This window comes from Trichosurus vulpecula, chromosome 7 (assembly GCF_011100635.1).
Source record: "Trichosurus vulpecula isolate mTriVul1 chromosome 7, mTriVul1.pri, whole genome shotgun sequence".
Taxonomy (NCBI): Eukaryota; Metazoa; Chordata; class Mammalia; order Diprotodontia; family Phalangeridae; genus Trichosurus; species Trichosurus vulpecula.
In genome coordinates, this window is record NC_050579.1 from 201,520,031 (window position 1) to 201,547,124 (window position 27,094).

Genomic DNA, 27,094 nt, shown 5'->3' on the forward strand with positions numbered 1-27,094 from the left:
CTTTGCAAAACTTAAGACTCTATACAAATTATTAGTTGTTTATTATTAGTATTAGTATTAGTAGTAGTAGTAGTTGTGGTAGTAGTAGAAGTAGTAGCACTAGCAGCAGCAGCAGTAGTAGATGTAGAATGACCACTTGTTGGATAAGTTGCTGTGAAGATTCTTTTCTAGATACAGCTTGTACTCGATAGTTTGCTGAAGTCTCTTTCAAGTCTGAAATTCAATGATTGCACTATTAAGAAAAAAACTCCCCCAAAACTTATGACACCTTTTTCTCCTCCCCCTGACCTCTTTCCCACCTTCAACCAAAAGCAGCAGTAAAAAGAAATAAACACTATACAAGGCTCAAGAAAAGTATTGTGGTGATCATTTCCTAGTAAAGAAGTGAAGGAAACTAGAGTAATTATCTGGGTAATTTAAGCAGAAACTTTAAACTCACCCTCTCAAATGAGTGATTTATAATGTTAAAGCCAAAAGTGAGGGGGTTTTTGGGGGGGGGGTAGGGGCTTGATAATCTTGGTAATTGGTTCAGTTCTGTGCTTTATTTTGACTGTGGAGACTTGGCCTGGAAGTGAATTGTTCTTTTGTGTGAAGTGATGAACTCCCTAAGGTACCATTTAATGTCCTGAAAGAGCTAATTTTCTAAATGATTCCCTTGTGTCCTGGAAGTCTCAGTTCATTTCACGTGAACGAGCACTTTGTCCTCAGAGACTAGTCTATTTTTTGCGTTTCCTGATAGGCTGAGACCCAGAAAGGCTGAGATAAGAGTCTGAATAAATGTCATTGCAGGCGGGTGCAGCAGCAACTGAAGGGAGAAGGACCCTGAGTTTACTAAGATTGGAAGACAATGTTGTTACATATAGAATAGAGTTCAGTCTTGGCTGCACTGAGCTGGGGTCTTCGGGCACTCAGTAGAAGCCTAGACGTGAAGAATATTTTATTCTGAAGATGAGTACGTGCTCTGCCCCAAATAACCTATTGCAAGTTCACCTAAATCTAGTATGGTACAATGAACCATCACCAGATATATGAGACAGTGTGATATAGTAACAGATAACTGGCCTTGAAGGCAGGAAGACCTGGGTTCAAATTCCATTTCTTCTACTTATTAGTTGTGTTACCTTGGGTAGGTCACTTAACCTTAGTACTCCTCAGGCAATTACTAGGACTTCTCTACTAGAACTCTAGGTTTAGAGCTGGAAGTGATCTCATATAGTCCAACCTCCTCATTTTAGAGATCAGAGGTTCCCAAACTTATTTGGCCTACCAGCCCCTTTTCAAAAAAAAAAAAAAGAAATTACTCAGCACCCCTCTGGAAATCTACTTTCTTTAACTTTTTAATGTTTTTTTTTGAAATTTGAATCATTGAAAAATATAAAATATTGAAAAATGCATCTTAAATTTGAAAATTTAATGTAAATTTGTGAGTTTTTTTCCTGCATTGAAATTTTGTTGACACAATATTGCATCGTGTAACTATATAGTATTGTATTGTAAACAAGTCATTACACACCAATGCTTGCTGGACTTCCCAACCATGAGTGACATGATCACCTGCCAACACTTGCTTGTTAAGATCTGTCAGTGGACTTGACCACTAATGAGTTGTAACTAGTATTTTGTGTGTTTATTTGGCAAATAATGTAATCACTATGACTTTAACTCTGTTATACAACAGATGAAACGTGTATGAACTGTTTTTCAAAATTTTTTTTCTTCTTTCCTTATGCTTTCACCACCCCCTTATTTTTATTCAACACCCCTCAATTGCACCTGAGGCTACTACCACCCACCTTGGAGGGTTCCTGCACCCCTCAGGGGGTGGTATCACTCACTTTGGGAACCTATGTTATAGATGAAGCCTAGAGAAATTAAGTGACTTGTTCATGGTCACAGAGGCAGTAAGTAAGTAAGTAAGAGCCAGGACCCCTGATTCCAAATTTAAGCCCCTTCCTATTGTATCCTGCTGCCTCTCAACTTATATGGTCAACCCTAGGAAGTGGGGCTGGAGGTGGGAATTGACAAAATGACAGATCCTTTGCCTAGCATTCTCTATCTCTGATGCTCAAGATAATGTCAACAGCCTATGACAGCTTCAATCTGTTTTGATATGTGGTCTCTGATCTACTTGAAATCACATGCCAACAAGAAGTTCCCCTTAAAATAATAAACTACCAGGAAGTACTCAAGGGATTCTTTAGGTGAGATGTTTGTCAGGACAACATTTTAGTTAGTCTACCCTATCACATTCTTCCTGGTTGTCCCCACTACCTATATTTCCTAAGGCTTCTGATGCCTGGGACTGCCTCTGCTCCACCTGGACATGTGTGATTATGCAAAGGGCAGCTCTAATTAACTACTTAATGATATGCTTAGCTGATGAATGCTCCTTGCACAGATATGATCCCAGATGTGAAGATACCAAAAAAAGCAAATGAAGACTACACATCTGGACTGGATATATTCTTAGAACGAGAGCTTAGATTGAGGTAAAATGAGCTCTGGAATCTGTGAGATCATATTAGACTGAAGTTATCAAATCACAAGAGACCTTGGAGGCTATCTGTCCCAAACTCTTTTTTACAGAGAATGAAACTGGTTTATTAAACCAAGTGATTTAAATACCAAGTGAAAATAATAACTAACATTTACAAAGCACCTACTATGCTCCTGGAACTGTGCTAAGTTGTGCCAAAGTCACGCAGGTAGTATCAGTTGTAGGATTTGAACCCAGGGCCTTTGACTCCAGAGCCAGCACATCTTTCCATTTGATGACTATGCTGCCTCCTCAGTGACCCTTAGACTCCTGAGTCTAAAGTCTTTGTAGTGTCATATATACATAGCTTCTTTTGAATTAGGAAGGTCTGTACAATCATGCTAAGATTTCCCTAGCTGACCTTTCTTTATTAAAAGAGAAAAGAAAAAAAAATATTTTATTAAATCATGTTAAAAATCTTAATTATTATTTAAAAACCAAAACTCCATTCGGACTTCAGCCTTGCCTGATGTGGCCATGGAGGTAATTAAGGTTTGAATTTAGTACTCTTCTACGAAGGGGTGTTAAGAAAGATTCTCCTCTTAGTTTCCCCCAAATGCTTGGAGATACATTGAAATGTATAAAATACAGAATCTGCTCTATAACATTTACTGAAGAAAAGCCCAATGGGTGAGAATGTAGTCCTGGTGAACTGCTGCAAGCCCTAATGAATCTCTAGTCTCTTCTGAGAACGTCAAGCAGAAATCCCCAATGCTAGCCTGTACTTAGTGCTTCTAACAATAATTACCTCACCAGAGTGAAATCACCCGAAGACCATAAAAGGATTTGACAGTTTCCCCACGATCCTTCGCAGAGGCAGTAGCAAGGTTGTGCAGAGAGGGCTGTGGCCACTGATAACTCCCTCACTCAGCTGCTCAGGAGCTCAGAAAAGCCTGCTCCAAACTTTTCAGCTGTTGACAAGCTTGACTTGCTGAGAACACTGGTTAAATATAGCCCGAGCGAGCCCAGCTCCACAAAGTCATTGCTCGAACAGTGTGGGAAGAAGAGAACAAGAAGAGGGGGAAACATAATCTCAGAACCAAACTGCCGGAGCAAAACAACACCTAGCAACAGTTGAAAAAACTTTTAAACAAAAGTCTGGGTGGGAGACTTGAGGGAGTACGACCTCCTGTCTCTGCTGATCGGGGTTCCAGGGAGACAGAAGTTCATCTCTTCTTCTTTCTTCTTGGTTCTCTGCATGACTTTATCTGCTGCTTAGACAGACCTAGGGGAGTGGGAAAAACCTATTCCTGTGAATTGCACAGGGCAGGAGAGTTTTCTTGGACTTCCAGCTAATTTGTGCTGTGGGACCATACACCGGACTTCTAGAAGGAGGAGCTGTCACTCACCAAGGAGCCTAGGGTGCTGCTGTCAGGTAAGATAGGGAGGGCTAATTACTTGTCTATGTGTGTTCCTTCAAGGGAGGAGATTTCTCATAGATTTCAATTTATCTGATTCTGCCTTTTAGTACTCGCTGTTCTATTATATGTGACGATAAGTTTATGAATGATATCCTTTTGTGAGTTATGGCAAAACATTCAGATATGTCATGGTCTCTCTGTTGAAAGAATCCCTTACTAGTCACAAAGCTTTGGGGCTGTATAATTATCAATTGAAATAAAAATATTGATTCTAATTTATTACTAGACAAAGACCAGACTATTAAGAAAAAATCGGACCATTTAACCCCCTTGCACAATATTTGGAGTGAATTACAAATGAAATCCTTTCCCCACCCCAAACCCAGCAATCAGAGACTTTACAGTTACTAAAACTAGCTGGCAGTCCATGTGGTAAATGAGAGGAAATTCCCACATGGGGTCTGTATTGCTGTACTCATGCCTTGCTGCTTTCTGCTTCTCCTTTGGCCTGCTTCTCTGATTACATCGGTACACCTTGTGCTATTGGTTCTGACCTCATGACAGTCTCACCCTGTATGCTTCTTTCTAACTGGGCTCTGACCACAGTCAGTATTGAATCACTCCCTAATTCTTTGGTGGTAGAGGGGAGCCATTCAAAAAAGTGTCTGAAAGGTTGTTTCAAACTGGTTGTTCATAAGTTGGGTGATTGTTTACATATGGCTGTAACAGACCCCATTCCTTTCAACTCAAACGGAGTTGAATTGAAGTCATGATCCTTTAATAAACATTTTTTTTTTGCCTACCTTAATCTGAGAGAAACCTGAATTTTTCCTGTGAGAAGGATGCTCTTTCTTGCTCCATGAATTTCCATGTATTTTTTTAAATCAAAAATTGCTTTTTGTATTCCCTATTGAATCTTACAAAATCTTGGGCTATATTGCGCTATTGTAAGCTATTGGGAGGCCTACCTCATTGTATTCATATAGAATAGGAATTCCACAAAGCAAGATACAAGCTCATTATCTGAATAGCTGTTCTCTGCCGAGTATAATATTAAAATACCTAAGTGTATATGAAGAATCAGACTTAAAGGTGGAAGGGCCAGTGAAGGTTCTTGAAGTGTTCTTGGAGTTTTCATTTCATAGTTGAGGAAGCAGAGGACCAGAGATATTAGCTGACTTACACCAGGTCCTCAAATCTTTGATTTAGAGCAAGAAGAAACCTTCAAGATCTTTTTAGCCACTCCTCCAGTCTCATTTTGCAGATGAGGAAACTTGCTTCATGTCACCCAGGTAGCAAGTGGCAGAGCTGGGATTTGAACCCAGGTATTCTAATTCTAAATATGGTGTTCTTACAATGATATCACGATGGTGTCTGTTTAGTCAAAAAAAAAGGGATTGATCTGGCATTGACTCTGAAGAATAGGCATGTGCATGTTTGGAAGTAAGAATGAACTAAGCCTCTGAATGAATTTTTCCATCTTTGTGAGGCTAAATTATTTTTTATTATGATTTTAGGAAAATCAGGGCATTTATTTTACTTAATTCATTCTAGTTATTTCTTAAATAATCTAAAGCTGCTTAAGATTTAGGATTCCTTTAACTGTTTGTAAGGTGAATAAATCTCATTAGATACAAATAGCATATGTATCTTTATCTATAGCTATATAGATATCTGTAGCCACACCAGTAGTGAATTTAGCACCAATGGGTGATACTTACAGTGGGAGAAACAGTATGCTTTGGTCATGAAAGAATTTTGAAAAGGCAAAACTAAATGCTTTACATTTCTACTTGTTTATATCTTAGGAAGGGTCACATTGTTGGCTTAAGTATGTGCACTTGGGCCAAATCTTGCCACCCGTTCCAGGCACACAATTTCTTTTTGAAGTCCATGGAGCAGTGCATGTGTAACTAAACACAGAGTTTGACCCAAATTGAAGGCTAGGTTTCCTGAAAGCCAGGACAGCACAAGTGAAGGTCTGAGTAGCAACACTGCTGTTTTATCCTTAGGCATCAGACGATCTCAAGTGAAACCACATGATTTTCTACAATAAATGAATGCCAGGATCACATAGTATACCATTCTCCTTGCATTTTTTTCCATAGATCATTAGTAGCCCAGAAGTTGCCTTCTCCATGCCCTCCAAAATCTGCAAATGTGTGATTTCTTGGCATGAGTCAATGCGTTGTCAATGTTGATTAGAATCTTCACAAGACTAATAGTAGTAGATAGTCTGAGAATCATCCATGGTAGTTTGTATTTTCTGACACAGCTAGGTCATAGTTAACTTATTCTGTGCTCCCTTAACAATCTGTGGGCTCTGGGAAACCAAGTCAAGGGCTTACATTTTTGCAGAACTTGCTATCTGTGCTCACAACTGGTCTGATTCTGGTTTTGCTTTTGTAGTACTATCAAACAGTGCCATCGTTCCCATAGCCAACGATATTTGATAGAGCAGAGTCATCTTTGACTTCCTCTTTGCCCCTTAACATTGCTCTGAATATTGAAGCAGTTCCTAAGTTCTCTTAGTCTGAGATGTCTTTCTCAGGCTTCATGGTATTTCCACTGGTAGTCCAGGTACTTTTTACCTTTTGCCCTGTTTATTTTAAGTCTTTTATCCATTCTTCTTTCTTCAAGAATCTTCTTCATTCTAATATTTCTTTCATGTAACTGCCAGATTAATGTTCCTAAAGCACTGCTCTGATTGTACACACACATAAAATCTTCAGTGATTACCCACTGGCTTTGTCATGGACTAGCAGTGTGACCTTGGAAATTTCTATTAAATTCATTTTAATTCAACAAGCATTTATTTAAAGCTGCTCTGTGTGCTCTGGACATAAAAAAAGAAAAAAATATTTGTTCTAAAGGAGCTTATATTCTAGTGGATAATAGCTTATATTCATGTAGAACTTAGGTTTTCAATTTACTTTTACATAATTATCTCACTTGATCCTCAACAGTCTTGTAATATAAGAACTACTGTTACCCCCATTTTACAGATGAGAAAACTATCCTTCAGAGAGGCTGTGAGACTTGCCATATAACTAGTACATGGCTTATGCAGTTGATTTTTTGAACTCAAGTGCAAAACTTCATCTTTATCTCTGTTAAATTTCATGATGCCCTCTGTTCTAGCCTGTCAAGATGCTGATTCTGCCAACCAGACCGTTAGATTTGTTTCCTAACTTTGTGAATTTGATGGGTATTGATAAAATATATTGAAGAGAGCCTAGCCCAGAGCAGAATTTTCAAACATTCCAAAAGAACTCTCCTTTCAGATTAATATCCATACATTAATGACTTCTTAGAGTTCATCAATCAATAAGTTTTCATTTATTAAGCACCTACTGTATTCCTGGTTGTAGATAAAGACAAAATGGATCATACTGTGCCCTCGTGCAGTTTCCACTTAATAGTACTACCACAAGGCCTATATGTTTCCTTCTTGTCTACTAGGATAGCAACAGAGACTCTGTCAAGTGCCTTGCTGAAATCCTGGTATATGATGCCTACAAATATTTCTCTAATTTACCACTCTAGTAACTATGTCAAAGAAAGGAAATTATTATAGTTTGGCATGACTTGTTCTCAATGAACTCCTGCTGCTTTTTAGTCATCACTTCTTCCTCTTCCATATGTTCACAAGTTACACATTTGATAATCACTTCTAAAAATTTACCAATAATTGACATCAACTCATCAATCAGTCATTCAAAGTATCCACTTTCTTGCCTTTTTTTTGGAAAATAAGGCAAAGTTACCCCTCTCCAGTCTGGAAACATCTTTGCTGTTCTTTGTGATTCCTCAAAGAGTACCGAAAATATGGTTCAACAATCATACCTACAAGTTTCCTCTCCCCTAGAACTTGGGATGTAATTTGTCTGTTCCAAGTGACTTGAACTCATTTAGAGCAGGAAGGAAGGAAATAAACATTTATTAAGAACCTACTATGTGCCACATTCTGTGCTAAGTGCTTTATAAATATTATCTCATTTGTTTCTAGCAACAACCCTAGGAGGGAGGTGCTATTATTGCTAACATTTTACAATTGAGGAAACTGAGGAAAGCAGCGATTAAGTAGTTGCCCAGGATCACACAGCTAGTAAATATCTGAGGCTGAATTTGAACTCAGATCTTTCTGATGCCAGGCCTAGTTGTCCTATTCTCTACCGCACCACCTCGCTACTTGTTTTCTCTCATATTTGCTCCACTTTTCCATATACCTTAACATGACGTTTAAGTCCCTGTAGGTTCTGATCCTAATCTACCTTGCTTCATCTTATCTCCTGCTACTTCCTAGCAGAAGCCTGAAGTTTTAAGAAACCTGTACTATTCATCGCTGCTTTGAATGGTGCATCTTTCTACCTCAGCACTTTTGTTTATGATAATTCATTTGAAGTTGCTTCCTTATCAAACTTTGTCTATCGGAATCATACCTTTCTTTTAAGACCCAAATCAATTATCACTCATTGCTTAATGCCTTCTCAGACCATCCCTCACTGCCACCCTTCAAGAGTGACTTATCCTTCCTTAAATATCTGTAGCACTCTGTAATCATTTGGCGTTTATCCCAAATTGCTTTGAAGGTTTTCTCTCTCTTATTAGATTAAAAGCCAAGTAAGGGTAGGGACTATACTTGTGATAACTTCATTCCCAGCATAGTACTTAATACAGGTACTTATACATAGTATAGTTGAAAGAACCCTGATCTTTTAGTCAACCAACCTAGCTTCAAGTCCCTGCTGTACCACTTCTAGCTATGTAAACACAAACAAGTCACCTAACCTCTCCAAGCCTCAGTTTTCTTATCCATAAAATGCGAGATAATAAAATTTGTACGAATTTCCCACAGGACTGTGGTTAGCAAAGTATTTTTACAAATCTTAAAGTGCTTTGTTGAATTAACATTCACCAACTCCATTTCCTCTCACCTTTGATGGATATGTTTTGGGTCCTTGACAATGAGCAAGTCAGAAAGAAAAGAGACGTGTAAAATTAAGAAATGGTAACTGTAGGAATAGTTCCTAACCTAAAATACTGCCCTTAGGCAAGTCTGAATCATCTTTTCATGCCTACACAAATCACAAATGATTGTAAAAACGAAAACATACTTGTGACCCTGAATGTCAAGATGGTAAAGTTCCCTTCAAAAAAGTTATTTATTTTGTGAGAACAGTTGATGAAATATAGAAGAGGGAGAAGAATCTGCACAGTAGATGTAAGTGTGTAACATGTTTATGAGTATATCTGTGTATAGAAAGTGTCCTGGCTCTTAGCCTTTCACATCTCCTAAGACTAGATTCTGTTCTGAGTTGCCCCTAGGGGACAAATCATGTCATTTTTGCCCTTTGCTTTTTTAGATAAAGCATGAAAATCTGACAGTTTCTTTCTTATATAATAAAAGCAATTGTGTCTGTCTGTGTTCACTGATGGGAAATCCTTCTCTTTCTATTTTAAGATGGGCAAGTAGGCTAAAATTACTCAACTGAACAGGTGTCCATTAAGAACCACTGTGGGATTTTTCAATTGAATCTGTGAGACATCTAAAATGTATTCTTTAAGTGGCTGATTTCTGTTGTAAAAAAAACCTTTTATCTATTTTTCAGAAGTGAAGTTGGGCTATAAGCTGCAAAAGTTTTGACTACCTTTGGTTCTTGGACTTGAATGTATTTTTTATTTTCTCCGGATAAGGATTTGGCTTTCAAGGAGATTTCATATGCAACAGGATTCACAGATTCCCTTATAGCATCTTTACTAGCTTGAAGGGGTTGGTAAATGGAGCTTCAAGGGACATGACTGATAGATGCTTCCTTTCCAAGGGGATGTCCTTTCTCACTGGCAGGGTATACTTCCTTCTTGTGAAAACTGCTGTCTTTGCATCTCATTTTGTGGTTTTCTTCTAGTGTGGACCATATTCCTGCCATCCACAGGGTTCTGTCAACCATTATGTCCTTGGTCAGTGCTGGAATTTTTTCTGGGGGACAAACCATTTCTCCTTCCATTGCGATTATACTTTGTATCTGGCCCTTCAATAACCCCTAACTACATTCCATTCAAATGGACTTTCCCAAAGTACATTAATTTCTATTGATGGCTATATCAGCACATCTTCACATTTGGAGAATGTCAATGCAGCTAGATCAGTGGGTTGAGAAAAAGTTGAGAGCCTAGTTGAAGAGCATAAGAGAAAGAAGGGGGAAAAATCAGAAGCCATTTGTTAAGGAAATAACTTGTAAAAGCCTAAAAGTCTTACTTGTTCCTACCCAATCTCAGATGTCCTCTTAGTGTTTTATTAAATTCATGACATAAAAGCAAAGCCTGAACAGTTACCCTTCTGTTTTTTAACTGGACTCAAACTACATCAACAAAGATAAATCCTGGAGGGAATATATCAGTATATCTTAATGATCTTGTTTGGTTAGGCGTTATCCCTATGGAAAATGATCTACTGCATTTTGCCTACACGTGAGCTCACACATCTGAAAGACAGAAGAATGCACATATGGGACTTCTAATCTTTTTTGGAACATACTCTGCTGCTGGATGCTATAGATACAGCTTGAGCAATGGCCAACTATTCTGTATGGAATTTGTACTTCCCCATGCCTCCCATATCCCTCAATAAGTTCAATTTCCTATATATGCAGTAACAATGCCAAGAAATCACCAGCAGCATGAATTGCTTTATGTTTTCTGTTTTTAACACTTGTGACAATGTAATTTATTGATCTTAAATTCTTGGGTATCTCTGAAACAGAAGACATCACTGTGTCTAATGTGTAGTACCTGAACATTTTTCCTCTAGGGAAGCATAAATTATCAGATTATGACACCTCTCCCCCAGGACCCACCCTATGCCCAGAAGAATCTTGGGGTGTTTTGGTTTGCTTTGCTAACTTGGTAACAGATGAAAAAGAAAAATACAAAAGAGATCAACCCACACATATGATATAATATTACTTAATAGAAGTGGTTTGCTTCTGTTCGTTGCCATCAATCCTTCATTCTTCTTGAAGATGACAGACCAATTATTTAAATCAGGGGTTCTTAGCCTTTTTTGTGTCATGGACCCCTTTGGCAGTCTGGCAAAGCCTGCAGAACCTTTCTCAGAATAATGTTCCTAAATGCATAAAATAAGATTTATAGGATTACCAAGGAAAAGAATAATAGTGAAATATATAATTATCAAAATATTTTTTGAAAAACCAAGTTCAGAGAACTATATCCCAAAGTAAGTGCTGGATTACAAAGAGGAATTTTCTACTTGTATATCTATCTAAATAATAACCACGACAACTCAAGTTTGTAAAGGACTTTCCTTACAACAATTCTGTGAGATAGATAGGGAAAGTATAATTTTTTCCATTATACAGATGAGGAATGAAAGGCTTTAGCTTATGTGACAGGCTCTTGGTCACTTAGTAAGTGTCTAAGGTGAGATTTGAAATCATGTGTCCTGACACCAAATATGACTTTCATTCCATTCATGCCAGGATACCTTTCTCTCTTGCTTCCTAACTTCCCAATATACCTAATTACCCATCCAGATAACGTGACCTCTCTGGACCCAGCTTCACCTATAAAATGGAAGGTTGGACGAAGTTATCTCTAAGGTCTCTTTCAGTTCTAAATTCTATCTCTCTTTACTTTATAAGCATATTTCATATCTATATGTATTCATTATACTAGTTATTTCTTGATGTCACTAACCACATTTATAGCTATGAAAGTTATTAAAGATTTTTAGCATCCAAAGGATGCCATCTCTGTGGTATATAACCAGGTTGATAATTCAATAAGTTAATATGGTAGATAACTGATAATTTTGCTCAGCTTGCTCTAATTGGCAAGACTGGTTTTTTTGAAGGGTAAGGAAATTATTATCTTCAATTTTCTTTTCTGGTGGAAGCCTGGTTGACTGGGTAGTCTGTGGACCAACAGTTAAAAAATCAATCACGAGAGTTTAAACTATTAAGAAAAAATTAAATCCGACAGTATATTTCTGAAGGAATCAGTGAAAAATATAGGAAGCTCAGGAAAATAAAAGTTGGAATTTGTTCTCTCTCCCCAAACTCTTACCCCTTAAATGGCTGATCCTACATTATTGACCATAGAATCTTTCTATGTAGTAGGACCTGAATGAATTTCACTTCCAAGTTCATACAGCATATCATAGAAGTACTTAAGATACAAACACAAAGGAAACGGCATCCTCTAGATGTTCACCAGATCATTCGCTTATCTGGAGAATAGCAATTGAGAGATACAGTAAAACAAAATTAAACAGCATGTTTCCAGGCCCACCCCAACTCTTATCCCCACCCCAGCTTGATTTAAGTGCTAGCAGTGCTGAATATAAAAAGAAAGGTTTGGATTGTTTTTCCTTCTTGGGAAATGGTGTCAAAGTGCATAATGTTGGATGATTTATGTGTTGCCGAGGCCTGTACGAGTGAAAGACAAACTTAATTTTTTTCCTTTTTAAAGCTAAACCAGACATCTCTCTAACACAATCTGACTTTAATTGAACCCTTAAGGTTCAGGGATTTTTTCTTCTGTTTTCGCTCTTTCTCCTTACTGTTGTCAACTGTCTCCTTCACTGGAACATAGATGAAAATGATAGGACTGTTGTTTCTGAGGCCAAGAAAGGTAAACAGCTGCATTTGGACATTCTCTCCCCTCCTATTGCACCATCTGTGAATGAGCATGCTACAAGTGGTTTTGAAGAATTATGTTTACAAACATATATCCTTGTAAGGTGAAGGTACACAGCAAACAGGCACTGCTGTCAGAATCAATCAATTGCGTTGTTTAAAAAGAATGATCGTGAAGATATAAACCAAGAGGATATTTGATTTAAAGCATTAACTGGCTGCTGACATCACCAGGACAATCTCATCACTGCCAACCTGCCTTGTTTATCTAAGAGATTGTTAAGAAAATAAGTTCTTTCCCACATGCACATGAGTCAGAACATATACAGTAATGGGCATAAATGAACTCTCTCCATTTTCTTCCTAGCTTTTTAATGCATTTATGAGTAGAGGACCTGGTTTGGGGGCCTTGTTTTTCTAACTGGGAAGTATCTACACAACAGGAAAGGAAGCAACGGTGCTGAGTTCATAATGCTATTTCAGGGCCCGACCTAAGTGCCTGAGGAAATGACAGAATCACCATTTATTTGGATCCCTGTAGTTACTGTGACGACAAACACATAATGGGAAACAAAGACAGCCTCCTTGCCCAGAGAGGGTGGAAAAGAACTTTGCCAACTGGACTCTTTCTTGTGACTCCTTGAAAAGTGACTTTAGTATTTTTTAAGTCCTCTTTTGTCTTTCTAGCTCCTGTCTTACATTTAAACTGCACCTAGGCACCTGGATAAGTCAGTGCCTTTATTATTTCGCTTTAGTTCTGTGGAAGTGTATGAATTACCTGGAATACATTTCCTCCTCACTTCTGACTTCTAGAATCCTTAGCTTTCTTCAAGGCTTATCTCAGATGCTGCCTCCTACAGGAAACCTTTCTTTGTCCCCCCAGTTGCTAGTGCTCCAGCTTGCCTCAAATTATCATGCACATGTTGTACACCCCCATATATCCCTCATCTCTAGCATAACGTAAGCATCTTGAGGACAAAGGTCAATTTTCACTTTGTCTTTGTATCCCCTGTACGTAGACTAGGTACATTAGAAAGGCACATTTTTTTTTGTTGTTGTCAAGTCATTTCAGTCATGTCCAACTCTTCATGACTCCATTTGGGATTTTCTTGATAAAGATATTGGAGTAGTTTGCCATTTCCTTCTCCAGCTCATTTTACAGGTGAGGAAATTGAGGCAAACAGGGTTAAGTGACTTGCCTAGGGTCACACAGCTAGTAAGTGTCTGAGGCTGGATCAGTTCTTCCTGACTCTAGGCCTGGAGTTCTATTCACTGTACCATCTAGTTGCCCCATCAAGGCACATAATAAGTGCTTAATGAATGATTATTAGATTGAATTATCTATTGGGCACAAGGCATTGAGATAGACATAGGAAGATACAAAGATAGAGCACAATACAGACCCTCTTCTCAAGGAATCTTCAATCTAATTGGAGAAAGATATTACTCTACTGAAATATAATCTTCTTGAAGGTAGACACTATCTTGACTGCTTATGTTTGTATCTTCAGTACTTAGCACAGTTCCTGGCACATAATAGGCACTTAATAATTTTTTTTCATTCATTCATTCATGCAAATAACTATGATGCAAGAAAGAATAAACTTAGGCCAAAAGTGAGGCCTAGGCAAAGTGCTATGAAATCTGAGGAGGGAATGATCACTTTTACTTATGGAGTGGGAGGGCAAAGAAAACTTCAAGGAGGAGATGGTACCTCATTTGGCCATTAGAGGAAAGAAAGAATTTCAACAGATGGAGATGGTGGGGTGAGGGAGGAGTCTTGTCCTATGGAGGACAGCATGAACAAAGAAGGCAGAAGACTAGATAAGAACATGAGGCAGAGTAGTCCAGTTTGTAGAGAACATAGAGCATACATGAGGGCAATATAAGAAAAGGTTGAACAAATGACTTGAAGCCAGATTGTGGAGGGCCCGGAATAACTCTATCAGGAATTTATAATTTATTTAGTAGACAATAAAAACCCACTGAATTTTTGAAAAGAATGGTGTTATTATAGGTAGCCTGCTAGGGTTTTCAAAATATGCATTCAGGGTCGGAGGGCAGAATCTCAGACCTAGAACTTTATTAGGAATGTCACTGAAGCTGTTTCTGAAAGGTCTTCCCATCACGGACTCAGCCCTTATTAAATTATTACCAAGCATTTCTGTAAGACATTCGACATCTTATGAAGGAACACACATTCATATCCATTCTCCTCACTGCCTGTGCATCTTCACACCAAGAAAGAGATACAAAAGCATACCATATTGTAAAAGTCTCTCCTCAGGCAACCCATACAAAACAAAGATACTCTCTTCTCATCCTCACTGGAGCCTTATTCTTTGTGGAGAATCCTCCAGACTAGTAAAAGGCATGAAATGGACTAGCAAGTCAAATCTATAGGCTCCAGTAACACCTCTTTCTCCTTAAATATCCTTGATAATGCTACCCATTGCATAGCAAAATGGTGCCACACAATGCCACTTAGCTTCAAGAGAGTTGGCACTGTCCACCTGCTCAGTGCTGAACCAGCCAGCTGCTTTCAGCTTCACCACTACCGCTTGCTATGGTGCTGACAATAGGGGTGTATTAGAAAGATTACTCGGGCAGTGGAGTAAAGGATAGATGGAAGAGGGAGTAGTTAAGCATGTATGCTTACCAAACTATATTTAAATTTTTAAAGTTTTCTTTTGATCTAGCAGAATCTGCTGGTTTTGATTGAAACTTTGTCTTCAGGATGCCTCCATATGAATGGTTTGGGGCAGTCGGTAGTATGGTATCAATGTTTCTGGGACCAGCTATTCCAAATCACTGGAATACATCATTAGTGCTTTATGATTTTACCCTCCCTGTGGTGTTTTACTGTCTCTCATACCCTGTATGACCTCTTTAGGAGGGAGATCTGCAATGAAATTTCTGCCTTTGGGAGTTACAGTATATATACTGTACATATAACAGTATATGGTTACATATAACATATAGTATATGTATATATAAAACATATAGTACATATAACAGTATATGGTTAGAGGTTATTTAATCCATCTCCCTTATGTCATAGGTGGACAAACCAAAGACTTGATAGGTTAAATGGCATGCTCACAGTTAGTCACAGCAAATTTTCAAACCCAGGTCTTCTGACTTCAATTCAGGTGCTCTTTTACCTACACTATACTTTGGATCATAGAATTCAGAGCTTGAAAGGACCTTAGAGATCATCCATCCAATCCCTTGTTTTACAGATGAAGAAAATGAGGCCCAAATAAAGAAGCTGACTTTCCTAGGACCACAGAAATTATGAATAGAGAAGTTGATATCTAAAACTAGGATCTTGTCCTATTTAGTGCTCTATCACTATACACGCTTCCAGCCTAGTGCTTTCTATCCTGCCAGTGCTCACTTATAAGGTAAATGCCCCAGGTATGAACAGAGACCACAGTCACAGATGAACCCCAGACCATTTTTTACATATAGAATAAGGTTTACTTCACAGAGAGAGTCTGACGTTTAACTGCAGGTGTGTCCTTCCTTCATCTATAACACATTTCTTTACACCATGTCACCCTCCTCATAAACCCAGTGGAGGAAGTGGCTCCAGCAGAGACTTCTTGTTTGGTATGAAGTGTTTCAATGGAAGTCATAGGGTCTGGCAATAGCATTAGTGGCTCCCCTTGAATTATGAAGGGGTTTGTTAGTAGTAGGAATGATAACATTCCACTAAAAGCTGAGGGTGATACAGAAAGATAAATTCATGAACCTGATGCCTGGGATCACTAAGAAGGAACCAGAAGTATGGAACACTATAGTAAGATGTAGAACTGCTGTTAGTATCTCAGGATACTGATACCCTTTGGGGCATGGCCTTTCTGTGGCAGGGAACCATATTTTTGCAACACAACACTGGCCCACATCATTGTTTAGCACTATTATCCCCTGGTCCATCCCACCCCCCAGGGTCCTGTCATTTTCTATCTATGATTTCACAAAAGTGCTTGCTAGTGCTCTGTGGCATATGGGCTGCCCCTTCCCTTGGAGTGATTGCTGTGTCACTTCTTTCCATCCCCAAATCAACTGACTTTGCCCTAGGTGTAAGTATTCTTGGTCATAGCTTTTGTGATGGGTGGATCAGGCAGATGGATAGAACTATACCCTAGTTACAGTTTTTGTTGAGTCGTTTCAGTCATGTACAACCTTTGTGATCCCATTTGAGATTTTCTTGGCAAAGATACTAGAGTAATTTGCCATTTCTTTCTCTAGCTCATTCTGCAGCTGAGGAAACTGAGGCAAATGGGATTAAGTGACTTGACCAGGGCCACACAGCTAGTGCCTGAGGCCAGATTCAAACTCATGAAGATGAGTCTTTTTGATTTCAAGTCCACTGCTCTATCCACTGTGCCACCTAGCAGAGTTTGTAGTTTATCCTTGTACTGTCATTGAGTCAGAGGATGGGCTTGCTGCCAGGCTCTGAGACCACCATGTCCTCTATCTACTTTGTCACTTAGTCACCTATAATGCAGCATGATTGTTAGCATAATTAGCAATTTGATTGAGATAGCTTTTTTGTTTCCACTATTTAGCCTTAGGCCCCTCCTGTTCTCAGTCAAAGATTTGCTATTTTGGCAGAATATTCTGAGGCTATCTATTAAAAGAAAATATGAGTTAATTCTATCATTCTTAAAATATAAAGCAGCGTCCCCATCATGCCAAAACATCTGATAAAATAGTAGAAAATAAAGTCATTTATACAAAAGGATTGTCTTCATGGTGCCAAACAGCTGGATATTTGGTAATATTTGGATAAATTACTCAATACTTCAGTTTTCTTATGAATGTTCAGCATCATATCAGTATACATTGTTTTAAAAATTGGGACTATGATTTCGTTGGAATTCTGAATGAGGAATTCCCTCTTCAAAACAGATTGGTACCTTCTCTGCAACTTATAGTCTTAGGGAATTGCTCAGGGTAACACAGCCAGTAAATATTGAAGGTGACTCCAGTTCTTTCTGACTCTGAGGCAAGTGATCTCTTTACTGTACCACATTGCCTCCACTGAAACAGAAAAGTAGAATAGATTCTGGGCTGACTGAAGGAAAGGAGGCATCATCATCATAAAACATATAGGACAGAAGACCTTCCTCTGTAAGATGTGACACTGAATACCTTTTTTTTGGTGAAAATCTGTGCTTTCATCAGTGGAGGAAATCCCTGTGGGAAAACACCCTCCACTAATGTAGGCTGTGGCAGCTTTGCAACTAATGGACTTCAAGGACAACTGATAATCTTGGAGAAGTACCTGGGCTATTGGTATATTATGTGATTTGTCTAGTTCAAACGGCTAGCATGTTTTATAGGCATGACTTGAACCTAAATCTTCCAAAATCTGGATGTGCCTCCTCTCTCCATTATGCATACTACCTATTCATCACGGAGCATAATCAATAAATATTATTTTGTCAGTTTGTTTGAATATCTCACAAATCTCCATTGTTGGCATGGAAGTTGCAAACTTAGTGTAAGATGACAGTCTAGAAGTATAAGGGAGAGATATTTTTAGAAGATGAAAATTTAAGAGTCCAGTTTGTGATTTTAATCACTAAATTTAAATTTCCCATTTTTCTTCAATGAATGTAATAAATTTTATATCACTGCCATAATCTTTTGTAACCAGAGACTCCTAAATTGCTCAATTGTCCAAGAATAAAGATAATTATCTATGAGAATACAATCTCATTAATACTAATTAAAGGGTACTTTTATTGCATAATAGAAATACTTCATTGTTCCTTCATATTTTCATTCACCATTTTTATTCTTGTCTTTCTTAAGCCTTCATAGAGCAAGGAATGTGTGGTAGCTTTAGAGTTGATAGGAACCTTTGAAATCATTTTCTTTCAACCCCCTTATTTTGTAGGCAAGGAAATGGAAGCCCAGAGAGAAGAGATTTGTCAAAGTAAGTGATGGAGCCAAAATTTAAACCATAAATGTCAATGCATTTTTTAAAAAAAAGTTCTAGTTAGTAGTGAGGTGCTTTTTGAAGGTAGAAAACCGGATTATATGATCTTTTGAAGTCCTTTCTAGGTTAGCCTAGTTTAGCCTTTCCAGTTTAGCCTATTAAACTCTTCAAACTTAAGTAGACTATAAGCTCCTTGAGGGCAGGACATGTTTACATTTTTTTTATTTGTATATTAAATGCCTAACTTAGTGCCTGGCATACACTAGGTACCTAATAAATGCTTTTTGAATTGAGTGCATAGGTGATGATTTTTTGCAGTTTTCTAAAAGCTAATCTCATTTTCTAACGTCCTAGGTATTAGGACGTTATATATTTCTTGTATAGGGCCATAGATTCAGATCTGGAGGGCTCCTTAGAGGCCATCATGTCTGACCTTACTTTACAGTTGAGGAAACTGAGGCAGAGTTTAAATGACTTGCCCAGAATCAAACAGGTAGCAAATGTCTATTAAGTGCAGGATTCAAAGCCAGGTCTTCCTGACTATAAGTCCAGTATTCTGTCCTATACACCAGGCTACCTTCATCCAAAGATTTTCATTTTATTTTCTCCTCTAATCAAATGATATAATAATTGTAAAGTGCTTAGCACAGTGCCTGACACATGGTGTTATGTAAATATTAGTTATAACAATAATCTTTATATTATATTGTGACATTTAAGAAGTTTGAGAGATGTAGTTTCTGGGTAATTTAATCATTTTGTTAATAAGGTCAACATGTTATTAATAAAAAAGTTCAGTGGCACTCTCAAATGCCAAAGACCATCATGGCTGCGGGCTCACAGCTTATATGCCCTTAAAAGAGAGATGTTCCTGAGGGTGGCAATAAACTCTGATGGTTAACAATTAATGAGAGAATGAATATTACAAAGAGGACTGGACCTATTCTAATGAACTTTGATTATATCATTTATTTCCAAATTGCCCAGCCTTGGACAATCTATTCAAAGAATTTATCCACACCCAAACCTGTGTAGAGCACAATGGGCTTCCCCACCTTAAAATAAATTCTTTGTAAGGTTGTGTGGGGTCTGACCAGGATTGCTAAAACAGTTAATCCAATGTCATTATCGGCAATGCCCTTCAGAGGATGAATTTTTGAAATGGTGACTTTAGCAAAAGGAGGAATTCTGGATCTCCACAAATCATTGCTTATTAGTAATCATCACTTTCAATATTCTTTTAATATTTATAATATACAGAGCATAGAAGTAGGAGAGGAGACAATTAATTTTTGTGTTGTCATTTTTCTGAATTGTCTCTCATGCAGAGATAACTCAGTCTAAAAGATAGTTAAGTAGCGCTTTCTGTCTTCCCACATTCTTATTTGAAATGGCATTTCTGTTGAAAGAAGACAGGTAGAAATTTAAGCCTGTGCATTCTTTCAGGATTACCTACAGAAACTTCCTTCTAATCCTAGCTTCTTTATCCCTGCTCCAGTCAGAAGCAAGGAACACTTTGAGGTGTCTGACTACTTCTGGCTCTAATTGTACATCTTTAGCCCAAAAGGCATTCAGTGGTCAGAAGTCTAAAAGAGGTTAGAAGGCAAAAAGCCCCTGAAATTCCACTCCTGCCTCAAACTACTTGAAGGCTTCAGTTTTGTCTACCTTGACTGGCTGATCTTCTGAGCGCTGAATGATTCCTTTATGTCTACATTCACTGCCTGGATTGCCTTCGGTTACCCAAGTCAATAAGGTTTTCTGGAGCCCAAAGGCTGCTGCCTTGCCTCATGATCCTTGCTCTGTTGTCATCCATGCCTTGGCATGTGACTATATGCCCATATTCTACACAATGTTGCTCCATTTTCCAGTATCTAAATGTGCTGTAAGAAAGTGTTAAATTGTAAGTTCCTTGAAGGCAGGCAGCACATTTTATTGTTTTAAACATAATTCGTAAGTTTCTTCATGCATAGTTGGTGTTCAACAAGTACATATTAGACAATTGATTTGGTCTTTCCCATAATATACAGAATAAAGACGTTCCAGAGGTCATTTACTGATGGAAATTTTGTGTGTATCATACCATGTGGCATCCTTCAGGGCCACAATGTTGATTTGCCTGCTCCCTCCAGTCAATAAACTGATTGTGAGGCAGGGGGCTGGCTTTAATAATTACCAGGACATTTGCTCTTTGGATCTTTAATCTCGGCAGCTGAGTCTGCTTAACACCCATTAGCAGGCTCAGCCATGACCCAGACTCTGAAACCAATCCTGGTCCTAGCTAGGGGAACAGTTGTTAATCAGGTCAGGATCAGGTCAGTCTTACTCCTGTTACTGCACTAATGTTGGTATCCTAGTGACTGAGTTTCCATAGTTTTTCCAGTGATAGGATCTTGCAGTGATAGGCCCCCATCTCTGAAGCAGCTACCATGTTTCACCGCATAATCATTGCCACCACATAATCATTACCACCGCATAATTGTTGCACCATTGTTTTTTCACTCCAAAAATTGGTTTATAACCTTTCATCCCATAATCGTGCCATGGTATAATTCTTTTCATCATGCCACTTGAAAGGTAAACAGAGCAGCAACTTATTCACCAGTGGCATATGGATTTGCATTTATCTCTTTTGTATTGTGAGCCATGAGCCTAGAATTCTCAGTGTATGTGAATTGTCAGTAAATTTCTTTTTTTTTTTAATTTCTTTTTTATTTTTAGTTTATAGAACTCAGTTCCACAAGTTTTTGAGTTCCAAATTTTCTCCTCCTCACTCTTCTTCCCCCTCTCCCTCAAGATGGCATGTAATATGATATTGGTTCTACATATACCTTCACATTAAACTTATTTACACAATAGTCAAGTTGTAAAGAAAAATTATAACCAATGGAATGAATCATGAGAAAGAAGAAACAAAACCAAAAAAGAAGAAAAAAGAAAAAAAGAGAGAGTAAATAGTTTGCCTCAATCTGCATTCAGACTTCATAATTCTTTTTCTGGACATGGATAGCTTTTTCCATCATGAGTCTTTTAGAGCTGTCTTTGAACCTTGTATTGCTGAGAAGAGCCAAGTCTATCAAAATTAGTCATCACAGATACTATGTGTCTGTAATCATGTATAATGTTTTCCTGGTTCTTCTCCCCTCACTCAGCATCATATCATGTAGGTCTTTCCAGGTTATTATGAAGTCCATCTGCTCCCCATTTCTTATGGCACAATAGTATTCCATTACATTCATATACCACAACTTATTTAGCCATTCCCCAATTGATGGGCATCCCCTTGATTTCCAGTTCTTTGCCACCAAAAAAAGTGCTGCTATAAATATTTTTGTACACATGGGTCCATTTCCCACTTCTATGATCTCTTTGGGATACAGCCCTAGAAGCGGTATTGCTGGGTCAAAGGGTATGCACATCTTTATAGGACTTTGGGCATAGTTCCAAATTGCTCTCCTGAATGGCTGGATCAGTTCACAACTCCACCAACAATGTATGTCAGTATATTTCTAAAAGCCAACTTGCGTGGTTTGTTTAGAGTACTGCAGGACTGATGATATTGTCACTCAACCCAATGAAGCGCCATAGATACAAGAGGAGCAGGCGGGGCAGGCAAAGTTGCCATGAGTAAGTCACAGCTTGCATCTTCCCAATTTTAACATATATTCATGAGTATTCCATGCATCCTAATTTTGCACTAAAGACAGTTGAGTAATAAATGATTTTTAAGTAATACTTGCACAATTTTAAAAAAAGCTTCATGTAATGGTCACACACCACTTTTTTGCAAAAAAAAAAATTGGCATAAAATCTGTGACAATTATGCAGTGAAATATCATAGGCTTCATGGCTGCCCTTAAGCCCTAGTTTTCTTTCCCGATACTGAGTCCTTGATACCTGCTGCTTGGCTTTGTTGATGCCACCTGCGTACCTTCTTGGATTTTCTCCTATTGACTATTGTTTAGGCCTCTGACAAATACTTATCTTGCCACTATTTGTATAGAAACTTTGGATCTTGGATTTAGTTTCAGACTTGGCCAATGGTACTCACATCATAACTATTCTATATCCGGTGAGCTCATCTCCAGTTTCAAGCCTACCTTTCAACTAATGCTCTTTTGCTTTCAATATTGAGACCTTGGCTTTCAAACAATCTTGTGGATCTTTCTGGATTTATGGTCCCATGTCTACTGTTTTCAGACTCCTGTTATTTACACTGGTAGTAAAAGAGGAGAGATCCATTTGTAACTGATATAATAATAAACACTTTATTAAGTATTAAAATAGTTACCTTCATTAAAACAGACAAATCAAGGAGAATTTAGTTTATGTTTTATCAAAGCTTCTATAAGTATGAATCTTCAGGTAGCAAGAACAGAATTCATTACTTGATTCATCTCTTATTTAACCCTGATATCATAGTATTTCTCTCGTCATGAGGACCTTGGTATGATGTTCAGGGTGTTTCTCAAAATTTCTCTAGCTCATTCCCCTTGCTAGGGAAATCTTGGTAACTTTAGTATCTGGTTAACTATGAAATTTTATCTGACTCATACCTTGCTCAGGGAAACCCTAGGAACACCAATCTCTGACTTATTTTGCCTTCCTAAAAGGCTCCCAAGCACCTTTGCAAGCATTCAGGCTAACATTAGCACTAAACATAGAAAAGGATTTAGTTATATATATAGTAAAAATATAAATGATTTGTACTTAAACCCATAGACAGTAAAGGAAACTATACCACTTCCTACAGAGTCATTTAGAATATTTCCGACTTACAGTTTATCCTGTCGAGACTAGAGTCACTAAAAAGTCTATCTTTTACCCTCTTGACCTGTACAATTCATAGTTCTGTCAAGAACAAGATCTTGGCTTGCTTTTCCACACTGTGGTTCTGTGTTTTGTTGTTCCTAGGTTTTGGTCCTCAGTTCTGTAGCTCTCTGATACCCAGATCTTTCTTTTCTCCTTTTACGCACTATTACTGTTTCCAATTCAGCTCCCCTCTGGTGCTAGCTTCTTCCCTCTGGGATTTGATGTAAGTCATTGATCCTCAGTGTAACCCTCTCTTCAGGTCTGTTTGCTTCATGATATCTCTGTATCTGCTGCTTCCAGTTGCATATTGTGTTGCCCTTTCAATCGGTGTTTGCCTTCCTGAGTCTATATCATCCTTCCTATATGGAAACAGCTCCTCTCTTACTCATGAACCTTGGGAGATCCCTGTATATGGAGGGGAGGGGCTTATATACTCTTCTGACTTGAATTAAATTGAATGTATGGTTAGAGGGTTCTTAATGTGGGGTCCTCAGGCCTCTGAAGCATTAGAGGAGAGATTTCAAGGGGGTGTATGAACTCCCAGGGAAAATAGTCACATCTTTATTTTCATTAACCTCTAATTGAAATTTAACATTTCCTTCAATTGTGAATGCAGGCAACAAACCACAGCTGTATTAGTAGTGTCTATGACTTTGTCACCAATAGAAATCACAGGTATTTTCATATTGGAGGCTGCTACATCGAGCAGTGGATAGAGCAACAGAGTGCTGCACTGGGCCTGGAGTCAGGAAGACCTGAGTTCAGATGTGGTCTCTGACACTAGCTATGTCACCCTGAGCAAGCTAACCTTTGTCTGTCTGTCTGTTTCCTCATCTGTAAAAGGAGGATAATAATAGCTATGGGACCTATGTCCCAGGGTTGTTGTGAGAATTAAATGAGATCACATTTGTAAAGTGCCTAACACATAGCCGGTACTATGTAAATGATAGTTCTTATTATTGTCATTATTATATCACATTACAGTTATTAAAGATATCTTTAAATATTGGTTATGCTCATGACTGCTTTGAAATCATGGTAGCTATTAAAACACTACTAGATCACAGCTATCCTGTCTAAAAAAAACTTGACAGAATCCTATTTTTGACTTACAAAGCAAGCTATAGAAACTTCATTTGCTACAATATATATTTGCAAATCAGCATTTTCAATACATAATTGTCAAAGCAAAAATCAAAATCAGTTAGATGACCAGCAAGGTATGTATGTTGCCTTGTCCTACACACATCACCCCACAGTTTAATGTTTTTACTCAAGCTAAGGAACAGAAGCCTTCACCTTGTTCGTAAAAAATTAACTTTAACTTGCCTATCTGTTAAATGTATTTTCTTGCTATTTAATTTGGTAATGAGGAAACATATGTATTACTACATTACATTAAAAAGGTTTTGATAGCTGTTATTGCAATATAATTATTTTCTTTGTAAGCCTATGCATATTATGCATTTAAAAATATTATTCCACGAAGGGGCCCATAGGCTTTATGAGACCAGCAAAAGGTTCTTATGACACAAAAGTTTTAAGAATCCCTTGCTTAATATTTCTATAAGTTTAAAATTTTGTCAGATGGATTGTGATGTTTTCGGGAAAAATTGTACAAACCTCCAGATAACTTCTTATCAAGAATAAAACCAAGAAAGCTAAATTCTTTAATTTAGACTTTAGTGATCAACCAAACCAAGTCAGAAAAAAACCAAATACCTATTTGGGAATGAATATTAAAAAGTAAATTTAAAATTTATCTTCTATGAGATAGGGTTAAGCAGATTCAGGAAATGTATGAGTTAGGGCTGATTTCTGAATCATAAAGTAAAAAAGGAAACATTACTAGTGTTTCAACTGAATGCACTGAACATCATTTCCCCTTCATTAGCAAGAGAATAACATTCAGTGGCCATTTCCAAAGTTAATGAAATAACTAGAGGAGTAGAGATCAATCTCCACGTATTTACTGAACACTAACTGAACTCAGAAACCCAGATGAGGACTATTTACATTCACATCAGACATAAGAGCTTCTACTTCCAAGTCCAGGGGCACAACTGTTTTAAACATATTTGCATGGCAACCACTTTATCACTCAGATCAAACGCGTCTGGAAAATAAACACAGCCTGCCTCTGAACGGAGTTCATTAGGTGAAAATACGATCAGACTTGGGAATCTATTTTGGAATTGAGATTGCTCCACTCCCCTATTCGTGGTATGACAACAGCTGCTGTTCCGTTGGTATTTTGGCTGACAGCTACAGGTGACGAACGTCCGACATCAATTCTGAACACATTATCCAAATATGCCAATATTGATTATAATCACTTGCTTTTGCCTTCCTTCCACATAGCTTTTAATGCACAACACTCCACTCTCCTCCTTATTTCGACTGTGTAGTCATTCACATCTTTCAGGACATAAAGTCTCAGTGGAACACATATGTTACTGGTGATGTATTGAAATGGAATCTCCCCAAAAGGAGCACATGGAGCATCAAGCTAGGCCAGCAAGGAGGAGGGAGAAAACTGGAATACGATCATATGCTATTTCAGAAAGTTAAATATTCCCACACTAAAAAAACAACAAAACACACTAATTCCTGTAATTAGTCATTATAACCATGACACCTTTGATAACTCCCACGCGAGTTATATTTCAATCATTATCATAACTTTTGTGGCATATGAGGTTTTAAAATAAAACATTTTATATGAAAATAGCATTGTAGTAAAATGGATAGAGTGCTGCATCCAGACGACCTGGATTCCAGACAGCTAGATGGTTCAGTAGAGAGAGTGTTGGACAATTCAAATCCTGCTTCAGACAGCTGCCTCAGTTTCCTGATCTGTAAAAAAGGGATATAGTAAGCACTTAATAAATGTCAATTGGATTGGATTAGGTTAATAGCACCTACCTCACAGGGTTGTTGGGAGGTTCAAATGAGATAACATATGTAAAGTGCGTTGTAAACTTTAAAGTGCTATATAAATGCTAAGCTATTATTTTTGCTAAGTCCTGTCCCTGCTATTTATGACCTATATGACTTTGGTTATATCACTTAACTTCTTCCCCCCCACAGTTTCCGCATCTGGAAAAGGAGGTGTTGAACCTTATAGCCCCCAAGTTCTCTTGTAGCTGCTAATCTATCATCCTGTGAACTGGACGCAGGGTATAGTCCACTCAAGCTCTTCACCTTGGCCAGTCTGGGCTGAGTGGTAAGGAGTACAGCAAAATAAAATATGACTGAAATAAATGGTATATAGGGGTGCATAATCTGTGTAATTCTATGAGTAGTAGAAGCACAGGAAACTTAAGTTCTTGCCTCTTACAACTTTGAACTATGGTTAAACTTTGTTGTTGTTGTTAAGTTGTTTCAGTTGCATCCATCTCTCCATGACCCCATTTGGGGTTTTCTTGGCAAAGATACTGGAGTGGTTTGCCATTTTCTTCTCCAGCTCATTTTATAGGTGAGAAAATTGAGGCGAGCAAGGGTAAGTGACTTGCCTAGGGTCACACAGCTAGTAGCTATCCGAGGCCAGATTTGATCTCACAAAGATAAGTCTTCCTGCCTCTAGGACCAGCATTTTATCCACTGCATCATGTAGCTACATGGTTAAACTGGATCTACCATATCTTTTGATTACGTTGAACTCTGTAGTGATCATATTGAGACAGTCAGCTATGTACTTAATATGTTACAAAAATATTCAGAGAAACTCTACTACCATGAAAATTAAATCACTTAAGAGCAACTACTTCCCCCT

At 38.0% G+C, this 27,094-nt stretch overlaps 1 protein-coding gene across 2 annotated transcripts in view; it reads left to right on the plus strand.

Annotated features, from left to right (window-relative positions):
- Nucleotides 1-3,370: 3,370 nt before the first annotated feature.
- FILIP1 (filamin A interacting protein 1) overlaps nucleotides 3,371-27,094 on the plus strand; it is a 278,842-nt gene continuing 255,118 nt past the window's right edge. For both annotated transcript variants that reach the window (XM_036766532.1, XM_036766533.1), the window contains exon 1: nucleotides 3,371-3,911. The gene's annotated coding sequence lies outside the window, so the exon portion shown is untranslated. The remainder of the gene's footprint in view (nucleotides 3,912-27,094) is intronic.